The 22,561-nt window shown below is 38.6% G+C and overlaps 1 protein-coding gene and 1 pseudogene across 1 annotated transcript in view; both read right to left on the reverse strand.

Annotated features, from left to right (window-relative positions):
- Positions 1–22,561, reverse strand: part of LOC147336683 (NACHT, LRR and PYD domains-containing protein 12-like) — a 206,880-nt gene that overhangs the window by 37,779 nt on the left and 146,540 nt on the right. The window lies entirely within an intron of this gene.
- Positions 2,790–4,461, reverse strand: LOC147336685 (uncharacterized; annotated as a pseudogene).

Raw genomic sequence — 22,561 nt, forward strand, 5'->3', positions numbered from 1 at the left:
TACTGGAAAAGGGATCCTCGATTCTTCTCAGGTCCTCAAAACCAATCCAATCCAAATAAGCAAAGGGAAAAAACCTGACCTGGGGACCAGGCCAGAACACAGTAGTTCAACATTTAAGCTATCATGCCTGTAACTTATTATTACTACTGGTTGCTTGTAGTGCTTCTAAATTTCTTTCAAAATATTCTATGTTGTACAACAAATTATTCTCATTTCAAAGGGAAAAAGTGCATAGGAAATACACATTTAAAACAATACTAAATAGCTCAGCAGTGCATTAAAAATACACATTGGCTTGAGACTTATCAAGTTTCAGCTAAGTACAGTGCAGGTGAAGGCACTTAATTTCACGTTGCTAATACTTAATTGTGCAGAACTATAATTAGCACCATGAGAAAAGTGAACATGTGCTAACATAACAACTTCGCACAAAACCATACATCAATACCACAGTAATGTGACATAAACCTTTAAAGAACATCTCGTATAAAGTGCAGCAGACTCAGTGCTAATTGCTTTAGCCTCGGAAAAGGGACTTTCATTGCAAAATGGCTAACGGAAGTTAGCATCGGAGCTAGCGGCAAGTAGCATGCTATGCTAGCGCACGTGTTTGTTTTTTTTGTTTTTTTTTTTGCGATCAACTTTTTTTTTTTATTAACAATTGAAACAATACAGTCACAAACAACATAACACATTATAGTGCAAATGAACTCTCGTGGAGGATAAAAAAAAAAAAACAGTCAATACAACAAAACTAACAGCAAGGATATGGGGGGAGGGGGCTAGACAAAAAATCCACAGTATTAACGGGGAAGAATTAAAAAAAGAGCACAGGTTGATACACAATAAAGGTAATAATCAAAACAGTAGCAAATGGGAAATGTCATCATAGATTGTGGCAAATCTGCTTGACTTCAGTTTTTTAAGTGACATGAAATAATGTTTAAAGTCATTGATGAACCATGTAAAGGATGGTTTTCTATTCCTCCATTTACAACAATGTATATGGTATTTACCTAACAGGATGACAATGTTAATCACAGTAGAGACAGATGGATGTTGTTTAGCCATATAGAAAATAATATCAGAAATATTAAACTGGGGAATATCGTTGATCTTGAGGGATAACCAACTGTGTAGTTCTAACCAAAAGGCAGCTGATACAGGACATGAGAAAAACAAATGGTGTAATGTTTCACAGGCTGAATCACAAAATGCACACTGATCAACCTCAAATTTAAACCTCCTCTTCAAAAATTCAGACACAGGATATATATTATTAATTATCTTGAAATGAGTTTCTTTTACTTTTGGGGAGACAGGCCACTGAGTGAATTTTGAGAACGCCTTTTCCATGAGTGACTGGTCCCCATGAAGGGCCTGCAAATATCTACCTGAGTTAAACCCCTGGAAAAGAATAGATTTAAAATTCACACTGATAAATTTATTGTTACATTTACTATCATTTAGGATGGAAAACAACACTAAGCTTTCTGTCTTTATATGCTGGCGATAATCAAGCATATCAAAAATCAATCTAATGTGATTGTGTATATGTCTTCCTTTTATAAACGCCGACTGACATTCATCCACTAAATGTGATAAACAATCATTTAAGCGGTTCGCATATACATGAGCCAGTAATTTATAATCATTACACAGAAGGGTTATGGGTCTCCAATTATCCAGAAGTAGTTTGTCTTTGTTGGGTTTTGGAATTAAAGTAATTAGACCTTGTTTCATTGTAGGTGAAAGATTAGTTGATGAGATACATTCTAAGTAAGCACTGTAAAGAGTTAATCTAATGTCATGCCAGAAAAAGGAGTAAAATTCCACTGTTAGCCCATCAATACCTGGTGATTTGCCCCTGGGCATTTGTCCGATTGCCTTGTCCAGCTCTTCGATTGCAAGTTTACTCTCCATACGAACCTTTACATCCACATCCAATGTCCCATTAAGGCCTCTAAGACTTTCCAGAAACACAGTGCCATTCTCCGTTGAATAGGTTGACTTGTAAAGGTTACTGTAAAAATGAAGTATTTCCACGTTTATTTTGTCATGGTCCTCAGTCAAAACCCCCTTGATATTCAGTGATTGGATCTTCTTATTTGATTGTCTGTATTTCTCTAAATTAAAAAAGTAGGAAGAGTTTTTCTCACCCTCCTCAATCCACCGGGCTCTTGAACGAACATAGGCACCATTGGCTTTCTCTAAGAACATTTTGTCTAGTTGAGATTGAAAAGTGTTTAGTTGTATATGTTCGTCCAGAGATAAATCCTGTTTGCAGCATAGCCTGTTAATTCTTTCTATAATGCTTTGTTGCTCCTGTCTTTTCTGTTTAGCAATGGATTTGCTAATTTGAATTGCTACCTGTTTAACTTGGAATTTAAACCATTCCCATTTGCTCACATGTGACATATCTAGTTTAACAATTTCTACAATTAAATTTCTCACTTCAAGGCAGAAGTTGTCATTATGCAGGAGGTTGTTGTTGAATTTCCAAATAAGGGATTGATGTTTCACCTTGGTTAATGAAATGAATAAGGAAATCAAACAGTGATCAGTTAGAGGGGAAGCTGAGATTTCACACTTAGAAATGTTGTTGATCAAATTGTTAGAGACTAACCAGTAATCAATCTTGGAACACTGACCATTATTAGATGAATTAAACCAAGTAAATTGAGATACAGATGGATTTTTCAGCCTCCAAATGTCACAGAGACTAACTTTGTTGACCAAATTAAGGATACTTTCATCGTAACTGTGGCATGAGGTCCCGGATGGAAGACGATCAACAGAGGGATCAGGAGCTAAGTTAAAGTCTCCCCCCACAACAACTTTGTCAACAAGATAGCTCAATTTCCATTGCTCTAACTGTTCGCAAAGGAAGGTTAGAAGTTTCTTATTCTGAGCTCTATTAGTATAACCATATACACACAGCAGAATGTATTTTGAACCATTAATCTCTGACACTATCATCAGCCAATGACCATCAGAATCACTTTTACAGTCTATGACATTTCCCAGAAACCTATTAAATAAAATCATCACTCCAGCTGAGTGAGACGTACCATGACTAAAGAAAACAGATTCACCCCACTGTGTTTTCCAGAACTTTGTGTCTGCCTCTGCCGAATGGGTCTCTTGTAGAAAGACACAGTTAGCCTGTTGCTCCTTGCAAAAAAGAAAGATAGCCTTACGCTTCACAATGTTTCTTAGCCCCCTGACGTTCAAAGAAATAACAGATAACATATAACACTATTACAAAAGTATTGGGGAAAAAAAAAGAAACTTAAGAAGACACGCAGGAACGAGCAGCTGTGTCCTGTATAAAAGAACTATTCAGTGCAATAACCCATAACAACCGGGAAATTTTTAATTAAATGACATGCTAAGCAATAGGCTTAATCAACAGCAGCATACCTGAGAGGTGAAAAAGGTCACACAAAAGAAAATCAGTTCGGGTCCACTCTTTGGTTATCAATCAGAGCGTAGCCGTCCTTCAAAAACGCTCTCTTTCCCTTACTCCTGGCGTCCTGGACCAGCGGCCACAGCTTCACTCGAGCCTCCCGATCTTCCTTGGAGAAGTCTTCCTTGAAGCGGATGTTCATCTCCATGCCTCGATTTCTTCCAGACGTCGTCCCGGACCGTTCTCATGCCAAACTGGATAATTATGGCTCTCGGGGACCCGGAAGATGCAGCGTTCCCCTTCTTTCCCAGCCGATGAACAGTATCAACAGTCTCTCTCAGTTTATCCACAGACAAGGGCACAACTCTGGTGAGAATCCCGATAACTGACTCTCTCGTGTTTTCATCATCTTTCTCAGGAAGACCAGTCAGCCTTAGGTTCCATCTCCTCTTATATCGAGCATGTTCCTCACAGGAGCTGCGCAGGGATTTGTTTTCTTTCTGCAGCTCACCAACTTTCTCCTGGAGTTCTACTATACTCTCTTTATTTTTTCTTATTTCCGCCGTGTTCATATCAATGCGCTTTTCAAACTCACGCAGCAACGCCGTCTGTTCATCCATCTTATGCTTTAACACATTGACTGCTTGCAAGATAGCTGCGGCGGTGTCCTCTTCCTCCAGCGGCTGCGCTCGCACCCCTCTTGCTTTCTTCGGGTTAGGGCTTTTCGTCGGAGTGTGAGCCCAGTTGATTCTGGAGTCATTGGAAGTTATGTCAGTGATCTCCAAATCTTGAATATCCTCCTCGTCACACGCCTCTCTCAACACCGAAGCGTTGTAGTCATGATCCATCGTGGTCATAGGACAAGTATCAAAATTAACCCCGGAAAAATTACAACTTAAAGCTGGTTTATAGTTAATTCTTCAGTGGCTGGTTGAAGTGCACAAAAAGCGCAAAAGACGGGTTATTGCTTTTAATAAATTCACAGTTTCAGGACAAAAGAAAGCCAAAAAATTTCGGACGCCTGCAGTAAAGTTGCTGCACACTCCGCCATCTTGTTTCCTCCCCTGAGGGAAGAGGTCTCTCAGTCCTGACAATCCACATTTTTTTTAATTTATTTTTTTAAGGAACTTTATTTACAAACAACAGTATAACATACAAGGCACCATCATTAATCCGAATATGTAACATCCTCGGTTGAGCATTATTGCAAGAAAGAAAAGGAAGAAAAAAACAAACAAAAAAAATAAAAATAAATAAACACAAAGCCAAAAGAGCTAGCACAAAAAGAAAGAACAGTCGTTGAAGGATTTGAACCAAAGGCAAAAAATAACATGAACAAAAAAGGGCAGTCAAGATTATAAATTAGGGAGGTTTCTTTTTTAACATAGATTAAACTCTTTAAATAAAACAACAAGTTTATGAGCTTTCTTGTTATTCACAAGTTTCAGCGATTTAGCCCAGAGTTTAAAGTCATTCAGCCATCTGTTTATACATGGTTTAGCTTTAAAGTATCTGCATTTCTGAATAAAAAAGATTTCTCATTAACAAAAACGTCCTAATCAACAGGTCGAAATCTGCATTCTCAGCAAGAATTCCAAACTTTATTACTGTCACCGTCAAATGTGGTAACTGAATTCTCCTGGACTGTAGCCAGCTCCACATGTCAGTCCAGAAGGAGTGCACTGATTCACAGTAGAAAAACAAGTGATCCAGACTTTCAATATCATTTTCACAAAATGTGCAGGCGTTCACATCTAAGTTTAATTTCCGTCTTAAGAATTCATTGGTTGGATAAACCTCATTAATGATTTTAAAGTGAACCTCTTTTACTTTAGGGGAAAGAGGAAGTGAAGTATACTTTTTTCTTATCGCCTTAACCTCCATGGTCTCAAATTCTTTAAGGATAAAATTTCTTTTAACCGGATTAGGGCAAATTTCATTTATCAAAATATAACTGATCACTTTGTTTGTAAACCTGCTATCACCAAATTCAGCTCCAGCTATGCAGAGCTGTTTGACAATCCACATTGATGGTACATGAGCATCTGGCTGCAGCCACAGGGGGGCGCCATATTGCGACCGGAAACACGTCACTTCAGTTAAATCGACTTTGACAGCGAAAACTAAATTGCATTTTTGTTACTATTGATGCTGCTGATAAATAAATTTGAGTCTAAGTGTTTTTTTTTAACAATCTGGGTTCATTGAAAAAAATCACCATCCCTTCAGCTTGTTCGTGGCCAAAAGTGTCCATGTGTTATGTGTTTGTTTCTTTGCTACTTTTTCTGCATAAAGTTTTTTCATAAATATAAAATAGTCATTACTTTTTACATTTTTAATCCTTCAAACACCCTTTTCTAGTACAATGCACTTGTTTGAAGACAACCTCAAAACTCACCATTTCATATACCAGCAGTGCTACTGGACATTATTGTACAGCGGTCCCTCACTGTAACGCGGTTCACCTTTCGCAGACTTGCTGTTTCACTGATTTTTTTTTTTCTTTAACAGCACATTGTGTTGTGCGTTCTGATTGCTGTAGACCATTGTCAATCAATCTAGTGCCGCGTATTTTTGTTCTAATTATTTAAAATTTTAACTGAAAATTTATGCGAAGTAACGGTGCTGTTAATTCTCATGTTGGCAATGCTGATAATGTGGGTGATGACGGCGGTGAATGCAATCACACACCATCCTCTACAGAATGGTTTGATGAAACTGGTGATATTGATGCCACACCTTCTGAAGGGCATTTTGACATTGATGAGCTTCTTTCACAATCTGTACTTTGGTATCAAGCAATTGACAGTGTTAATGACGACCTCCTATCGTCACCTACTGTGCATTCTGATGCAACTGGTAGTCTTGATGTTGTGTCCTCTGCTGACCATTTTGACTCTCATGAGCATCCGCCTTCTCCTAGCAATGATTTTGATGCAGGTGTTGATGTATTAGATAATACGAATGAAAGTGACACTGTGCAGATTGGCGGCAGCAGTGGTGATGGCAGCGGTGGGGTTAGGAGTAGGGACATGCCTCATTTTAATTCCAGAGAACTGCGTCAGTGTCTTGATTTTAGAGAGACTGGTCTAGATAATCTGCAACAGGTTCCCTGCAGGGTGCGAGAGAGTTTAGCTAATTTAGGTAATTAAATGTAATTTAATTCAATTGACCAAGCCTTAGAAGATGCATGACATCTGTATAATCTGTATAATGACATCTGTATAATCCTCAAAATAGTAATAACAACCTGTGTTTTTGTCTGTGCTTGGCGCATGCTCTCAATGCTGAGGTGTCTGAGGATGAGAAACTACTCTGTGCAAAGCAGCTACACATTGATGCAGGGCTCGACCCCAGGCAGCAGGTTTCTTTCACCAATGTCAGCAGTTTTGAAAAACAGCTAAATGTTAAAATCGTTATTTTCCATCATACTGCAGGACGAAAACAGCTACGGTGTTTCAAAACACACGACACACCGCAGCCTCAAACCATATATATGTATTTACACGATGGTCATTATTATGTCATTGAAAGCACAACAGGGTTTTTTGGAGTTAGCTATTTTTGTAATTATTGTTATAGTACATATCAGACTCCACTGTGCCACACATGTAGATTCAGATGCAATGTATGCTTTACACTGTGTCAAAACTACCCGTCACAGACTGTGAAATGTGCAGACTGTAAACGTGTCTGTAAGTCGCAGCATTGCTACCATCAGCACAAACTAGTAGAACCGGTACATAATCTAATACCGTGTGATCGTATGAAATACTGTGAAACATGTGGTACGGTATACAGGAAGTCAGACAAATCAGAACACAAATGTGCCCCAAGTGCATGTACACTCTGTGGAGAACGCCTGGTAGACACTGGCATGAATCACGAGTGTTTTCTTCAGCCTGCTGAAATGAAACAACCTCATGAAAAATACATAATATATGATTTTGAGACCCGGGATCATGACGGAAAGCATGAGGCCGTTTTGGATATGCATGGGAAAAAATTCTGTTTCAACAAATTGAATTGTGTGTCTGCATTCGTTGGGCACTACAGAAGGCCTAAATACCGTGGCTATACATTTATAGCCCATAATTCTTCGGGTTTCGACAGCTATATTCTCCTGGAATACCTCGTTAAACAGGGTATTGCTCCGGGTGTAACAATGAGAGGGAGTCGTGTCGTTCTAATGTATGACAAATCCTATGATCAGAGATGGATGGACTCATTTAGCTCTCTGCCCATGCGTTTGGCCAAAACACCTTCTGCCTTGGGATTCGAGGACCTTGAAAAAGGCTTCTTTCCACACACATTTAATACAAGGGCTGACGAATTCTATGTAGGTCCTTATCCTGCCCCGTCTTTTTACGGGTATGAAAAAATGTCTGAATTTGAAAAGGAGAAATTTATGGCGTGGTACAAGCCTGCCTGCGAGAAACCATTTGATTTACAGGCTGAAATGCGTAAGTACTGCATTAATGATGTCGAAGTGTTGAGAATGGCTTGTAAAATATACCGCGAGACCTTGATGGAGTGCACGCAGATTGATCCATTTTCACACGCCACCCTGGCATCATACTGCATGGGGATTTTCAAAACCTTGTTTCTTCCAAAAGACACCCTGGCATTGACTCATCACGGTGCGTATGTTGATCAGAATAAGACATTTTCAGACGTGTCTCTTGAATGGCTTCAATACGAAACAAAACATTGTTATCAAGCATGCTCTCAGAGGCGGCGAACAAAAAGTAGGACCTTATTTTGTGGATGGATTTGATGCTTCCAGCAGAAGTGCATATGAATTCTTTGGGTGTTTCTATCATGGCTGTCTCCGCTGCTACCCGGAGAGTGATGTTAACCCTGCCGCCAAGCGGTCATATGGCGAGTTGTATCATGCAAGTTGTGAGAAGGTGAATGCTCTAAGAATGCATTATGGTCTTAATGTCGTGCTCATGTGGGGGTGTGATTGGTCATCATTAAAGTCGACTGATCAGTCAGTCAAGGACTTTATGCACAAATACAAAAAGCCTGAGCCTCTGGACCCTAGAGACGCGTTGTTTGGGGGGAGGACTAATGCGATGAAACTGTACCAGAAGGTTGATGATGGTGGAGATGAAAAGATCAGATACTATGATTTTACAAGTCTTTACCCCACTGTTCAGTGCACGAAACATTATCCAATAGGTCACCCTCAGATCATATCCAATAATTTTGACAGAGTTGAAAATTATTTTGGGTTTGTTAAGTGCACTGTGCTTCCTCCAAGGGGTCTATTTCATCCTGTTCTGCCCTACAAGTGCCACAATAAGCTGATGTTTCCTCTCTGCAGAACGTGTGCTGAAGAGCAGCGCCAGCACAGTGTGCATGCTGAGAGTGAGAGGCAACTGTCAGGTACTTGGGTTTCCTTTGAGCTTGAAAAGGCTATTGAAAAAGGGTATCAGATTGTCTGCATCGCTGAAGTTTGGCACCTCCCTAATAAGACTGACACACTCAAAACATTTTTGAAATTGAAGCAGCAGGCATCTGGATACCCGAAAAATGTCAAAACAGCTGAGGAGCAGCAGAAGTTTGTTCAAGACTATTATGAGAGAGAAGGCATCAGACTTGACCCTGCTAAGATTTGTGTAAACAAAGCAATCAGAAGTTGTAATAAACTGCTTCTGAACTCTCTCTGGGGGTGATTCTGCATGCGAACAAATATGCAATCTTGCGAGCTGATTACAGACCCTGCCAGATTCACACAGCTGATGTTCAGTGACCATTATGACGTTCGCCAGTTTTGGTTCATCTCTGATGATGTTGCAGTGGTTCAGTGGTGTCATGCTGATGGTAGAGGGTCGCGGGTGAAGGATGTGAATGTCTTTGTCGGTGCTATGACTACGGCCTATGCGAGGCTCACTCTGTAGGACTTGTTAGACAAGCTGCAGGAACGCATTCTTTACTGCGACACAGATTCAGTTATCTTCACCTCTCATCCCGGGGAGTGGGTACCCCCTTTAGGACCATACCTCGGTGAGCTGACTGATGAGCTCAATGACGGCGGGTCTGGAGAGGATGATCACATTACTGAGTTTGTCTCTGGAGGTCCAAAATGCTATGCTTATTACACAAAACAGGGCAAGACTCAGGTTAAGTGTAAAGGTGTAACACTCAATGATGTTAATTCTAAAGTTGTTACCCACGAATCGTTGAAAGGCTTAGTCAAGGCATTTGTGGCCAACAGGGATGCGCGTTTAGTTGCAGAGTCTGACACCATCAAACGCAATAAGAAGAGGTTTCATCTCAGGAATGAAACAGTTGTAAGAAAAGTTCAGGTGGTCTATAACAAGAGAAGGGTGCTGCCTGACTATACAACACTCCCTTATGGATACTGATCAGGATCAAGCCTTTGATGGGAGGCTCCAGCACCCTTTAGTTTAGTTATTAGCGGGCCGAGTAATTGTGGAAAGACTTTCTTTGTCAAAAGCATAATTGAAAAAGCATCTACTATTATTTCAGCCAAAATTGACAATATTGTTTACATCTACTCCTGCTGGCAGCCTTTATACAATCAACTTCTTCAGATAAGAAAAATCACCTTTGTGAATGGTATACCGGAGTCTCTGAGTGACGATGTCCTTTTACCTCCGGATAAGAACAACTTGCTCATTATCGACGATGTGATGAATACTGCGTCTGACAGCATAGAAGTTCAAAATGTGTTCACACAATATGTTCATCATAGGAACTTGGGCTGCATGTGTTTAGTTCAGAATTTGTTTATGCAACAATTTTGTTGAACACTAATTATTTAACTCTGTTTAACAACCCGAGAGATAAATATCAAATTTCAGTTTTAGGTAGACAGATGTTTCCAGGTAATACAAAATACTTCTTAGAAGCTTTTAATGATGCCACATCCACCCCATACGGGTATCTTCTAATCGATTATAAATCTAAGACGCCTGAGTATTTAAGACTCAGAACCAATTTGTTGTCGGATCGTCAAGTTGTTTATATCCCCAAAAAACGGCTAAAGCGGTAAGAAGGATGTCGTATTCACGGATGCAGAGAAACATTGCACTGTTGGAGTTGTTGTATAAATCCCCACGCAGCGTACGGAGGAATATTATTTGTAATGCAAGCAGGGATTTTATTAATGCTCTGTGTGAGATATCGCTCAATGTTTTGAAAGGTGTTATCCCGCTGACTGATCAACAGTACAGACAACTAAAAAAGAAAAAAAGGAATCAGGCTGGTTGCAGACAAAAAGGTCAAAATTTTGAAAAAGAGAAGATCCATCAACCAATCTGGAGGATTTTTGCTACCGTTATTAGGGGCTGCCATACCCTTCATCACCAGTCTTATAGCAAACAGGTGAAAATGGAGCACACACAGAAAATGTTTTTGGTCCCGCAGCATCAGTTGGACATGTTAAACCATCAGCAGCAACAACATACAGGCTCCGTCAGACATGTAGAGCAAAACGAGCGAGACAAAGCTATGGTTGAAGTGCTGCAGCTGCAGATTTGGATGTGTATGAGAGGCTAAAAAGTATTCTGCCATTCTTCAGAGATACCGTTCACTTGTGAAACAAGGCATGAGTGAAAAAAATGTGCTAACACTATCTTTGCCTTCTGAAACCGGTCAGGATGCATCTGACCGCCAAAGCAATGTTGGTGGCGACAGACAAAAAGACATGTTTGGGATGAGATTTTGTCCTATATGGCAAAAAGGAGCAGAAAGAATGCAGAGCTTATTTTAACAGCGCTCACTCGTGCGTCGGGAGTTTCTTGGAATGATAGGGGTGAGATTATTATTGACAACCAGAGAATCAGAGGTTCGCATCTCTATGATTTGATCAAAAGTGCAACAGCAACACGTAGAGCAACAGATGTTTCATGGCCTGCAGGGTGGTCGACATTTCTAAAAACACTCGCTCGCTTAAATGTTCCTCTGTCTGCTTTTCCTAATGCTGAGGTGAGGAGGACTATTAGCCAATATAAAGGCGACACTGGCGACCCGAGTGTTGAAACAAATGGTTTGCACAAGAAGCGGTCACTGAGCGATCAAAGCTTATTTACCACACATAAAAAATCAAGGCAGAGTAGAAGCGGGTGGATCGATTTTTAATGAATTTTAAAATTATGTTTGTTTTTCTTATTCTTGAAAAAAAGATCATTTAGCCTCGCATTTGTTTCCCTTTTTATATACTACTACTTATGTGTTTTTTTCTTATTTATGTCTATATTGTTTTGTTAAACAGATGACAGTTTTCCCCTTTTTACTACTTTTTGAACTCTATGCTGATGTTTAAAGATTTTATTATTACTAAATAATGTTTTTAGCAATTAGGTGAAAATAAATACCAGATGAAACGATATTCTCTTCTGTTATCTTTTATTATTTGTTACTTGAATCAGTATCCGCACTGCACACAATCAAAGTTATTTTCAAAACATGCAGAAACAGGTCTTATTTTGTTAACAAAATGACAAACCATTGCATCGTTACAAACAAGGTTATCACTGTACATATTAATTAGTCTTGAATAAGACGCTCCTTTTTGGACATGATATAGAAAAAACACACATTGTTGTCCGCAGGTTACTGAAAAGTCCTTCTGAACCTGTCTCCCAGAATACAATATCCGAGCGGTGTTTTTAAAAGAAAAAGTTTTATCTCGGGTGAAAACGTATCAGGTGAGTTACCGAAGCTGTCAAAAAAGTGCCCTTGCTTGTCTTTGTGATATTGAATGCCAACCAGTGCTTCCCAGGTAAGTCTGATGGATCTGTATTCACAATGCCCATGCATGGATATCTGATGGGCTTTGTTGGCAGCTGGTCACATGCTAAGACGCCTAGAAGATGAGCCCTGTTACTAATCCTTTTAACAATGCTGGTTAGTTCTATTTTTATGGACAGGATTTCTAGGCGCAGCCAAGTGGCGGAGGGCTTTCGCTTTGGTGGCCTCAGAATCTCATCTCTGATTCTTGCAGATGATGTGGTTCTGTTGGCTCCATCGGGTGAGGGCCTCCAGCTCGCACTGGAACGGTTCGCAGCCGAGTGTGAAGCAGCGGGAATGAGGATCAGCACCTCCAAATCTGAGGCCATGGTTCTCAGCCGGAAAAGGGTGGAGTGCCCACTCTGGGTCGGGGATGAGTTCCTGCCCCAAGTGGAGGAGTTCAAGTATCTCGGGGTCTTGTTCGCGAGTGATGGGAGAAGGGAGCCGGAGATCGACAGACGGATTGGGGCTGCGGCTGCAGTAATGCGGACGCTGCACCGGTCCGTCGTGGTGAAGAGGGAGCTGAGTGTAAAAGCGAAGCTCTCAATTTACCGGTCGATCTACGTCCCTACCCTCACCTATGGCCACGAGCTGTGGGTAGTGACCGAAAGAACGAGATCGCGGATACAAGCGGCAGAAATGAGCTTCCTCCGAAGGGTGGCTGGCCTCTCCCTTAGAGATAGGGTGAGAAGTTCGGCCATCCGGGAGGGGCTCAGAGTAGAGCAGCTGCTGCTCCACATCGAAAGGAGCCAGCTGAGGTGGTTCGGGCATCTGACAAGGATGCCCCCTGGGCGCCTCCTGGGTGAGGTGTTCCAGGCATGTCCCACTGGGAGGAGGCCCCGGGGCAGACCCAGGACACGCTGGAGAGATTATATCTCTCGGCTGGCCTGGGAACGCCTTGGTGTTCCCCCGGATAAGCTGGAGGAGGTGGCTGGGGAGAGGGAGGTCTGGGCCTCTTTGCTTAGGCTGCTGCCCCCGCGACCCGGCTCCGGATAAAGCGGATGAAGATGGATGGATGGATGGATGGTTAGTTCTATTGTATTCATTTTGAATCTTTAGTAGTCGTCCAGCAGCACTTGTCTCATATTAGATATTTGGATGACTGAATCAAATACAGAGTAACACACCAGGTTCGTTGTTCGGGGTAGCGGATTTCTGAAACGGGTTTCCAGCCTCACATTCCCTGTTTGAACTAACGATACATTCCCTGAATGTCCTTCATCAGCTTCCAGATTGAAACAGAATAATGTGTAGCCAAAGTCCTCACGTGTTATGGCCAATGGTCTATCCTTTAAATGTCTTCCAGTGGTTTGTATCAGCTGATAAAATTCTCTGGTGTAGTGTTTTCTCTGAAAATTTGGCTGGAATTGTTTGGCCGGATACGACTGTCCATCAGCATATAAACACATGAATTCTATATCACAGTTTAAAAATTAAATGGATTACGTGTAAAAGAACCAGGATAAGCTTCGTTATCCACGAAGGCGATGATGACAAACTTAGGCAACCTGCCCATAAATAAATTAGTTGATATTGTTGCCCCAGCAGGTGTGGAGGTCTTTAAAGAAACTCTGTCTACAGCATATTTTGCATTTGCATGATGCAGCGCCTTGCCGTGTGCCAGCCTGACACTTGGTGAGACACTGATTCTTTTCACAAATAAGCTGGCAGAGACAATTTTAACTTGATACGCGGTGTTAGCTCCAGTCATGAGAGCAAATTCGTCTTTAGAGCGCACAAATTTCAGCGACAGATCGATTCCATTAAGTAATAATTTTTCTTGAAAAAACAGGTCTGCGTGTACTGGAGCAATCAATTCAACAACATTCTTTTCACATACATATTTTGCTTCATCTGTGTTGTAGACAGACATCCTTATTTTTTAAAAATGGTGTCTTATGGGTCGGAAGTGGAGCTTGACAAACACCTTCCCGTATAAAAAGGGTATGTGTTGATTTTGGTCGTCTTTCAAATCAATTTCTATGTCATCGATTAAGGATTTGGTGTGTAGTGTGGGCTGTCAAATTGAAGAATGGCTACCCGACGGTCATCGTCTGTTATATTTATTGCTCTTAATAGCCGCGCATGGACGTCACGCACAAGCTGGTAATCAACGATATCTGCATAAATAAAAATTTTCTATTTTCCTCCGTATATGTCTGCAGGATGTGGTGCGTATGTGTTTTTATAATGAAGTACAAACGGGTCTTCTGATTTGAATCCTAAGATTCCTGCCAGTCTCCCTCTAAATGTGAGAACTGTGCCCCTATAGGGCCCATAACACTAACATAGTTACTAACTTCACTGTATTGTGTTTTAATGTCGGTGTTATGTTTTAATGTTTTATTATCTGCGCCACAGATGCATAACGCCCCACAGACAGCTCAATCACGGTTATGGACAATGCTCCATCTTTGACTGGATCATAAATTTCCACTCGCGAATCTGATTGTGGAAAAGACAACCATAGTCTTGGGTATTGAAATTCTATAACACCGACCTCATACGGTTCATTTAAAACAATAGGTTTTGCTAGCTTTGTTCTAAAATTAGATATCGTATTGCCTGGATAAACATGTGCTGAAGCATTCGAGAAGAGGCTCACATAAAAGCCTGCGTTGTTGTTCGTTTTATCCATTCCTTCCTTCCTTCCTCAGTCTTTGTCTAGTGCAGAATGAAAGTATGCAGAGCTGCGGCGTCTCTGTTAATCACACTTCAATGATGTCTTTTTCAGGGATCCATGAATTCAAATGAGAAGGCCAACCGAGCCATTTGACCAGCGCTAACTTTTTCCGGTCCTCTTTTTTTCTGCCAAGTATTTTCTCTATTTTAAACCTTTTGTTTTTGTCAATAGTCACCTGCTGTGTATTCATAAATTACACCTTTCACTGCAGCTCCTGTGAGATCCTCTAGTTTGTATACGGGAGGGTCTCTTCCTAAACGCTCCTTTATGGTAAAGTACTCGTCTGTGTAGGTCTGATGGTAACCCTTTCAGAATATGCCTCGTAGTTTAGATATTCTCTCTGTATCGCCCACATTAAATTTAAAAGTCACCGGTTTTTGGGGTTTCATTTTGTACAGGGTGTTAAAGACTGCTTTCTCATTATCTTTGCACACCTCGGTGGGGGTCATTTTGATAGAGCTGTGATAAGACAGGTTATAGGACTGTACAAGATCTTGGATCACATTAACATATCTTGGCGAGTTAACTGATGTTAAGTATTTCCACATTTTCCCCTTTAAGGTGCGGTTAAAACGCTCTACCACACATGATTTCATTTCACTAAAGGTTGAAAAATGTGTGATGTTATGCTGCTCCATTAGTTTTTTAAAATGTTTATTATAAAACTCTTTCCCTAAATCTGTTTGGAGTTTTTCAGGCGCACGGCCCTCTCTCAGAATATCACCAAAAGCCTCAGCAACAGCCTGTCCTGTCTTGGTTTCAAGGCACCTAACCCATGCATACTTAGAAAACACATCTATGCATGTCAATAAGTACCTAACATTATCATCATCCGCAGAATATTCACGCATGTCAACCAAACCAGCTTGAAACGGTTTGTCAATCCCGTTGTCAGAGATTTACAGTTAACAAACAGTCAGGTGAATAAACAACACTGAGACACTCGAGATAGTTAACGTGCTGCACGGGTGAAATACTCAGAGAGCAATCACACCGAGCTGCAGTAGTCGTTTATTTTTATATAAAGCAGTTTCCTCTAATTTTGCATATGTGTGTGTGTGTGTGTGTGTGTGTGTGTGTGTGTGTGTGTGTGAGAGTTTGCTTGTGTCAAAATTGGGGACTTCTGTCAGCTCACACACCAGTCAATTGGGGACACCTCTACCTTTGGGGACCAAAACCACCGTCCCCAATTAGATTTACCTCTAACAACGTTCAGCATGCTCTAAAACATATTTTAATCCAAAAATCTCACCTGTCCCCAAAAGTGACATTTTTTAGATTTTTTGTGTATGTGTATGACATTGCCCCCAAAAATTTTTGCAATCTGTGTATAACTCTATGTTGCCCCTAGTGGAAGTGTGTGAAATTGCAAGAATTTCCACTGTCCCCAAAAGTGACATATCTTGGATTTTTTTGTGTGTGTATTACCTCTCCCTAACCCTTATATTATTATAGTGTAAGATTTCTTTTAATATATTGATCTTTTTTGAAAATCTTATTCAACATTCTTCTGTATGAATGGTTTTATATAAACAAACATTTGTTCTCTTGACTAAATAATAGAAATCAGTAGACTATTTAGTAGATTATATTTTTAAAGGGTAAAGAAGACACTAGAAAATACAAAAGAGTCATATTTCACGTAATTATGATATAAATAGTTTTAATATTTTTTAAAGAATTATTTGGCATGATGTGAAGCAGATGCATAAAATAATGGAGCACTTTAGGTTCATATTTGCTTTCTGAACTGCAGCTTGACATAAATTAGTCTAAATTCTTGATACTTTTAGTGCAAAATATTTAAGATGTTTCTTGAATTTCTGTTGGATGGTGCAGGGATCCAAAATTTGGTGAAACAGCTGAGCTAAATTTAAATTTCAATGTTAATACCTAAAAAGCATAAAAAGTCACAAGCATATGGCATAAAACTTAATTCTCACCAAAGTTTCTTTAAGAGCTGATCAAAAACTGTGTAAGACAATGGTCATTACATATGGATCATGACAGAAAAAAAAATTATATCCTGGATACAAGTGGGAAAGATTAGCTTCTGTAGCATGGTTGACTGGGTCTTAGAGATATGTGCAGAGCTTGACTCAAGTCAAGTTCAAAGTCAGCTTTATTGTGAAAACCCACATGTACAGATGATACACAGGAATTTTAAATTGTAATGCTCCCACGGTCTACAGTGTACAGTGAAAACCTTAAAGATAAAAACAAAACAAAAGTCCTATGTACAACATAATACAATGAACACTAGTGTCATACAATCAGAGTGCTTTCAGGAAAGAGTTTGTGTGCAAGTGGGGGTGGGGCAGTAAGTCAAAGGGCGATGTTTAGAGTTTTGTATGTCTGTCGGGTGGGGGGGCTCAGAGGAAAGAGATGAATGCAGGTCTGGAGTTCGTGTGTGTGTGAGAGTGAAGAGGCACAGAGCAGGGACAGCCTAAAGATAGGGGAGGTGAGGTAAGACCTCTATGTCACCATAGGCCTTGATCGCAGCCATAGAGGTGTGTGCAAGCAGCAGCATGTAGAGCAGCTTTAAAGGTATGAAAAGTGATTAAAACTTTTTTAGTTTTTTATACCTATATCTTAAGGGTTCTGCTGACAAGTTTCAGCATTTTCTGTTTGAATGTAAGAAAGTTATTTAGTAATAACTGCTAATACTGGCTTGCTAGATGTGCCCTTGATGATTTGGGAAAAAAAAGATTCGAGCTAATTAGCCCGAAAAAACTAGCCACATATAAGTTACACATTCAGAGCCGTCTTGGATTAAACATCAAGGGATGTTTGAATGAACCAAACATTCAATATTTTAGGGGATTTAATTTTTTTTATGCTTTTATGATTCTAAAATAATAAAGGATGTTTATTAGCATCCTTAAGTTTTTCATGTGCAAGCTAACAATGAGGATTATCTTGTTAATTAAGAGAGGCTAATGAAATGGAAAAAATAAATAAGCTTTATAAAGAGGAATATTATGCTATTTGTTTAATTTATTTATTTATTATTCTGAAACAAAGAAACATAAATAAACTGCAGGATTTTGAATGTCCCCATTTAGGTTAAAGTGGAGTGTATTTGTGTTAGAAACGTCCCCAAAAGTCATAAGAATATGGCATACTAGTGACTATAGTTGGATATAGTTTTGTATTTTTTTTTTTGATATCATGTCCCTATTTTCTGTATAAAACTATCCATGAAGTCAGAGAACAATTTATCAATGATTCCCACACTCAAGTAAGGGCTATGTTGTAAAATCCTTCATTATGTCTAAGATTTGAAAATATGGAACAAATACCAATCAGAATGAGGATTAAGATAAAGCAATCCATCCCCCACATCATTACACATACCTCAACATATGCATATGTTTAATAATCAGAGTTCATTGTATTTACCAGTTCCAGTTATTTACCAGTTATTGTATTTTTAAAAATAATGTCATGTCCCTTTTTCAGTATAACTCCATGCATGAAGTTCGAGAACAATTTATCAATGATCCCCACACTCAAGTAAGGGTTATGTTAAAAAAAACCCAACCCCTTCATTATGTCTAAGATTTAAAAATACAGAACAAATACCTTAATATATGCGTGTGTTTAATAATCAGAGTTCATTGTATTTACCAGTTCCCTAAGGAAAGTTTCCCATTCAATGTCCCCATTTAGGTTAAAGAGGAGTGTATTTGTGTTAGAAACATCCCCAAAAGTCATAAGTATATGGCATACCTATGACTATAGTCGGATATGTTTTTGTATTGTTTTTTAAAAATAGTGTCATGTCCCTTTTTCAGTATAACTCCATACATGAAGTTCGAGAACAATTTATCAGTGATCACCACACTCAAGAGTTATGTTGTAAAATCCTTCATTATGTCAAAGATATGAAAATATGGAACAAATACCAATCAGAATGAGGACTAAGATAAAGCAATCCATCCCCCAAATCATTACACATATCTTAATATATGCAGATGTTTAATAATCCGAGTTCATTGTATTAACCAGTTCCCTAAGGAAAGTTTCCCATTGAATGTCCCCATTTAGGTTAAAGAGGAGTGTATTTGTGTTAGAAACATCCCCAAAAGTCATAAGTATATGGCATACCTATGACTATAGTCGGATATGTTTTTGTATTGTTTTTTAAAAATAGTGTCATGTCCCTTTTTCAGTATAACTCCATACATGAAGTTCGAGAACAATTTATCAGTGATCACCACACTCAAGAGTTATGTTGTAAAATCCTTCATTATGTCAAAGATATGAAAATATGGAACAAATACCAATCAGAAGGAGGATTAAGATAAAGTAATCCATCCCCCAAATCATTACACATACCTCAACATATGCATATGTTGAGGTATGTGTAATGAGTTCGTTGTATTTACCAGTTCCCTAAGGAAAGTTTCTCATTGAATGTCCCCATTTAGGTTAAAGCGGAGTGTATTTGTGTTAGAAACGTCCCCAAAAGTTTATGGCATTCTAATGACTATAGTTGGATATGCTTTGGGATTTTTTTAAAAGATGTTATCATGTTCCTTTTTTCTGTATAAATCTACCTATAAAGTCAACAAACAATTTATCAGTGATCTCCTCACTCAAGTAAGGGTTATATTTGTAAAATCCTTCATTATGTCTAAGATTTGAAAATATGGAACAAATACCAATCAGAATGAAGACTAAGATAAAGCAATCCATCCCCCAAATCATTACACATATCTTAATATATGCAGATGTTTAATAATCAGAGTTCATTGTATTAACCAGTTCCCTAAGGAAAGTTTCCCATTGAATGTCCCCATTTAGGTTAAAGAGGAGTGTATTTGTGTTAGAAACGTCCCCAAAAGTCATACGCATATGGCATACTAATGACTATAGTTGGATATGTTGCAGGATTTTTTTTCTAAAAATAGTATCATGTTCCCTTTTTCAGTATAAATCTATCCATGAAGTCTGTAAACAATTTATCAATGATCCCCACACTCAAGCAAGGGTTATGTTAAAAGAAAGAACAACCCCTTCATATTGTCTAAGATTTAAAAATACAGAACAAATACCAATCAGAATGAGGACTAAGATAAAGAAATCAATCCGAAAAGTAGTTACACATACCTTAACATATGCATGTGTTTAATGATCAGAGTTCATTGTATTTACCAGTTCCCTAAGGAAAGTTTCCCACTGAATGTCCCCATTTAGGTTAAAGAGGAGTGTATTTGTGTTAGAAACATCCCCAAAAGTCATAAGTATACTGTACGGCATACCTATGACTATAGTCAGATATGTTTTTGTATTGTTTTTTACAAATAGTGTCATGTCCCTTTTTCAGTATAACTCAATAGATGAAGTTCGAGAACAATTTATCAGTGATCACCACACTCAAGAGTTATGTTGTAAAATCCTTCATTATGTCTAAGATTTGAAAATATGGAACAAATACCAATCAGAATGAGGACTAAGATAAAGCAATCCATCCCCCAAATCATTTGTGTTAAAAACGTCCCCAAAAGTCATAAGCATATGGCATACTAATGACTATAGTTGGATATGCTTTGTAATTTTTTTAAAAATAGTATCATGTCCCTTTTGCAGTATAAATCTATCCATGAAGTCTGTAAACAATTTATCAATGATCCCCACACTCAAGCAAGGGTTATGTTTTCATTATGAAACATATGCATATGTTGAGGTATGTGTAATGAGTTCGTTGTATTTACCAGTTCCCTAAGGAAAGTTTCTCATTGAATGTCCCCATTTAGGTTAAAGCGGAGTGTATTTGTGTTAGAAACGTCCCCAAAAGTCATAAGTATATGGCATTCTGATGACTATAGTTGGATATGCTTTGGGATTTTTTAAAAGATGTTATCATGTTCCTTTTTTCTGTATAAATCTACCTATAAAGTCAACAAACAATTTATCAGTGATCTCCTCACTCAAGTAAGGGTTATTGTTGTAAAATCCTTCATTATGTCTTTGAAAATATGGAACAAATACCAATCAGAATGAGGACTAAGATAAAGCAATCCATCCCCCAAATCATTACACATATCTTAATATATGCAGATGTTTAATAATCCGAGTTCATTGTATTAACCAGTTCCCTAAGGAAAGTTTCCCATTGAATGTCCCCATTTAGGTTAAAGAGGAGTGTATTTGTGTTAGAAACATCCCCAAAAGTCATAAGTATATGGCATACCTATGACTATAGTCGGATATGTTTTTGTATTGTTTTTTAAAAATAGTGTCATGTCCCTTTTTCAGTATAACTCCATACATGAAGTTCGAGAACAATTTATCAGTGATCACCACACTCAAGAGTTATGTTGTAAAATCCTTCATTATGTCAAAGATATGAAAATATGGAACAAATACCAATCAGAAGGAGGATTAAGATAAAGTAATCCATCCCCCAAATCATTACACATACCTCAACATATGCATATGTTGAGGTATGTGTAATGAGTTCGTTGTATTTACCAGTTCCCTAAGGAAAGTTTCTCATTGAATGTCCCCATTTAGGTTAAAGCGGAGTGTATTTGTGTTAGAAACGTCCCCAAAAGTCAGAAGTTTATGGCGTTCTAATGACTATAGTTGGATATGCTTTGGGATTTTTTTAAAAGATGTTATCATGTTCCTTTTTTCTGTATAAATCTACCTATAAAGTCAACAAACAATTTATCAGTGATCTCCTCACTCAAGTAAGGGTTATATTTGTAAAATCCTTCATTATGTCTAAGATTTGAAAATATGGAACAAATACCAATCAGAATGAGGACTAAGATAAAGCAATCCATCCCCCAAATCATTACACATATCTTAATATATGCAGATGTTTAATAATCAGAGTTCATTGTATTAACCAGTTCCCTAAGGAAAGTTTCCCATTGAATGTCCCCATTTAGGTTAAAGAGGAGTGTATTTGTGTTAGAAACGTCCCCAAAAGTCATAAGCATATGGCATACTAATGACTATAGTTGGATATGTTGCAGGATTTTTTTTCTAAAAATAGTATCATGTTCCCTTTTTCAGTATAAATCTATCCATGAAGTCTGTAAACAATTTATCAATTGGATCCCCACACTCAAGCAAGGGTTATGTTAAAAGAAAGAACAACCCCTTCATATTGTCTAAGATTTAAAAATACAGAACAAATACCAATCAGAATGAGGACTAAGATAAAGAAATCAATCCGAAAAGTAGTTACACATACCTTAACATATGCATGTGTTTAATGATCAGAGTTCATTGTATTTACCAGTTCCCTAAGGAAAGTTTCCCACTGAATGTCCCCATTTAGGTTAAAGAGGAGTGTATTTGTGTTAGAAACATCCCCAAAAGTCATAAGTATACTGTACGGCATACCTATGACTATAGTCAGATATGTTTTTGTATTGTTTTTTACAAATAGTGTCATGTCCCTTTTTCAGTATAACTCAATAGATGAAGTTCGAGAACAATTTATCAGTGATCACCACACTCAAGAGTTATGTTGTAAAATCCTTCATTATGTCTAAGATTTGAAAATATGGAACAAATACCAATCAGAATGAGGACTAAGATAAAGCAATCCATCCCCCAAATCATTTGTGTTAAAAACGTCCCCAAAAGTCATAAGCATATGGCATACTAATGACTATAGTTGGATATGCTTTGTAATTTTTTTAAAAATAGTATCATGTCCCTTTTGCAGTATAAATCTATCC

The sequence above is a fragment of the Aulonocara sp. 'chitande type north' Nkhata Bay genome, linkage group LG3, assembly GCF_057382095.1.
Source record: "Aulonocara sp. 'chitande type north' Nkhata Bay isolate Kocher_YH1m ecotype deep benthic linkage group LG3, A_spYH_male_GT1.1, whole genome shotgun sequence".
In the NCBI taxonomy this organism is placed as follows: Eukaryota; Metazoa; Chordata; class Actinopteri; order Cichliformes; family Cichlidae; genus Aulonocara; species Aulonocara sp. 'chitande type north' Nkhata Bay.